The sequence below is a fragment of the Leptonychotes weddellii genome, chromosome 7, assembly GCF_054177405.1.
Source record: "Leptonychotes weddellii isolate Sample4059 chromosome 7, ASM5417740v2, whole genome shotgun sequence".
In the NCBI taxonomy this organism is placed as follows: Eukaryota; Metazoa; Chordata; class Mammalia; order Carnivora; family Phocidae; genus Leptonychotes; species Leptonychotes weddellii.
In genome coordinates, this window is record NC_138375.1 from 33900856 (window position 1) to 33904399 (window position 3544).

At 39.6% G+C, this 3544-nt stretch overlaps 1 non-coding gene across 1 annotated transcript; it reads right to left on the reverse strand.

Annotated features, from left to right (window-relative positions):
• Positions 1-1217: 1217 nt before the first annotated feature.
• Positions 1218-1324, reverse strand: LOC115944479 (U6 spliceosomal RNA). The gene has a single exon (XR_004079027.1). It is a non-coding gene; the product is annotated as a U6 spliceosomal RNA (small nuclear RNA).
• Between the last annotated feature and the right edge of the window lie 2220 nt (positions 1325-3544).

Consider the following 3544-nt stretch of genomic DNA (forward strand, 5'->3'; position numbering starts at 1 on the left):
GGGGTGGCTGGGTGATAGACATTGGGGAGGGTATGTGCTATGGTGAGCACTGTGAATTGTGTAAGACTGATGAATCACAGCCCCATACCTCTGAAACAAATAATACATTATATGTTAAACAAAAAAAAAAAAAGAAGAAGATAGTAGGAAGGGAAAAAAAAAGGGGAGAAATCAGAGGGGGAGACGAACCATGAGAGACTATGGACTCTGAGAAACAAACTGAGGGTTCTAGAGGGGAGGGGGGTGGAGGGATGGGTTAGCCTGGTGATGGGTATTAAAGAGGGCATGTATAAATGGAGCACTGGGTGTTATTTGCAAACAGTGAATGATGGAACACTACATCAAAAACTAATGATGTAATGTATGGTGATTAACATAACATAATAAAATAAAATTTTAAAAAAATGCAAACGTAGTCAATCACTCTATTCATATTACCTACAAGGAAAAGGAAAACCAACCTAAAACTAACGTTTTCCTCATATGTAGTCAAAAAGAGAACAATACACGATACTCAACAGTATTTGTATATTAATAGATTTCGCAGAGCTATTTGCTACAGCGGCTCTTAGCATGGGCCCATGATCACATGATGCCAAATTACATTTAATAAAAGCAGTTTTACAAGAGAACAAACCATATGGCCCAGCTGTGTGGGTTTTTGCTCATGTGGTTTATTTCAAGGATGGATATTTTTATATTTCGAGTAACACTTGAACTATATTTCACTCAGGCAATCCTTTGCAAATTTTGGTCGTCTAACCAAGTATCTGATGAGTATTAAGCAGCAGTGGATTCAAGGTTATAATCCTTGGTCAGCACTAAGGGTGCAGATCGATCAATCTGCTGATTAAGTAGTGGAAGTGCCAAACTCCCTCTGGGGATGGAAAGGATGCAGATAAAAGGGAGCCTGAAATCTTAGCTGTTTTAGAAAATTGTGGCAAAATACACATAACATTGATCATATTAACCAACGTTAATGTACAGTTCAGTGGCAGCAGGTCCATTGGTTTGTGATGTTACCATCACCACCACCCTCCACGAAACTCCCCATCTTGCTGGAGGGATCCTCAGCAGCCATCACACAAGAACTACCCAGACCCCACTCTCCCAGCCTAACCATCCTCCTCCTATCTGTCTGGATGAATTGGACTACTCCAGGTAGAAAGTGGAATCATAGAGTATAAAAACATGAAACAAGTGGAATCAAACAGTATAAAAACATGGAACACTTCACAACTTTGCATGCGCTCCTTGTAAGGGCGCCATGCTACTCTTCGCTGTATGGTTCCTATTTCAGTCAATGTGCCGTTGACGTGAGCATGTCAGCTGGTTTTTGAGGGGAGGACAGGACGTCATACGAAGTTAGGGTGGTCTAATGTTGTTTTCTGTGTTGCTGAAGACTGAGGTGAGGAGGGATGCTGGAAGATGCAAGGTTAAAGAGGAAGGAAGAAGCCAGAAGCCCACGGGCTTGATAAGGTCTGTTTAAGAGCTTGAACTTACATGCTGTGAAAGGGAATGGAGAATTAGTTCGTATTTTAGAAAAATTAATTCCAGAAAAATAAAGGGAGGCCTGGAAGAAGGTAATAGTTGAGACAGAAAGACCAGTTAGAAGGCAATGGCGAGGTGCACCTGGGTGGCTCAGTTGGTTCAGCGTGAGACTCTTGGTTTCAGCTTAGGTCATGATCTCAGGGTGATGATCTCAGGGTCGTGAGCTCAGGGTCCTGAGATCGAACCCTGTGTCTGGCTCTGCACTCAGCAGGGAGTCTGCTTGAGATTCCCTCCCTCCCTCTGACCCTGCCCCCACTTGCACACGCACACTCTCTCTCTCTCAAATAAATAAATAAATCTTTAAAAAAAAAAATAAGGCAATGGTAACTATCTAGGTAAAGTTTTTTTTTTTTTTTCTTTTTTCTTTTTTGTAGATTACTAGAGTGTTAGGGTGCTTCTAACAGAATTGTGAATTGGGAGGAAAAATGTGACTGCTCTGTGGATCTAGAGCCCTTAGCCACAATCTCCCCTTTCAAGGTTAGAAGAAAACTTTTGACATTTTAGAAAATTTTACATTTTAGCAAAGGATCCAGAAAAGCCATAGTCAAATCTAAATTCACATTTTAATCCAGGAAAGCACTTTTGGGGTGGCATTTCTTCCTACTGATCTGTCTCCTTCCCCTTTTCACGTGGTATGTGTAGCAAGTTAGGTGTGCTAATTCATGAAGTGTATGATTTTTCCGGAATCCTATGTGAATCATTTGGCTTAGAAATTTGTTTTATTGAGATATAATTGACAAATAATATTGTGGAGGTTTAAGGTATACAATGTGTCGCTCTGAAGCATTTATATATTGCAATATGATTACCACTGTTATCTTTTCTGTGGTGAGAACATTTAAGATGTAATCTCTTAGCAATTTGAAGTGTATCCAACAGTATTGTTGACTATAATTGCCATGCTGTGCATTAGATCTCCAGAACTTGTTCATCTTCTAGTTGCAAGTTTATACCCTTTCACAACTTCTTCCCGATCCCCCCACATCCTAGCCCCTGGTAACCACCATTCCGTTCTTTGTTTCTATGAGTTTGGCTTTTTTAGATTTCACATGTAAGTGGTATCATACAATATTTGTCTGTCTGGCCTGTCTCACTAAGCATAATACCCTCAAGGTTCATCATATTGTCATATTGTCACCATCTTGCCATATTATGACAAATGGCAAGATTTCCTTCCTTTTTACAACTGAATAGCACTCTACTGTGTGTATATTTACATATAATAATTATATTTGTATATGATAATATATAACATATATAACTATATGATAATATAATAATAAAGAAGTGTACCAAAATGTCTCAGAAACTGAAAGAACCTGATGAAATACTTAAGAATGCCATTTAACTCATAGTTAAAACCCCCAGTTCCTACTACTATTTCTCCCTGGTCTTAAATGTCTTCCTCCGTTCCATCTAACCTCTTCTCTTCTGAGTCCTAACCATGAATGCTTGGGTAGTCCCTGGGCTCTGTCCACAATATCATCAAACACACACATATTTTTAAACACCCAGATCTGATCTTGCAGCCAAGCTCTTTCACAGTTATTTTGCAAGAGAGGAAGTTTCTGGAATTTAAATGGATGCCCAAGAACACAGAGCTCTGAGCACCAGGCTGGAGCGAGAGCTCAGATCTTCCGGTCCTTTTCCCAGAGTTCCTGCACCTCCTCTCACCTCCTTCCTTGTATATATACTGTAGATACTAATAAAGTTATTTTGCCCCCCAAATACAGTAAAGCTTGAACAGAATCTTGGGTCTGTATTTATAGACAGAAAGACTTCCACCTCGAAACCGTATTTACAAGGTACATAAAACTTACTCTTCTCGGCAACAAAGTTCAGTGTTGCAGAACAAGTGCTCTTAACACGGAAGTTGTCAGTCTTTAAAATCATTTCCCTCTCTTGGATCGTTTGTGTATTTCACTCCCTCTTCAATCTGCAGCAAGAGGCATTTTTATTTTGTTTTGTTTTTAGCCAACATTTTCATAGTTTA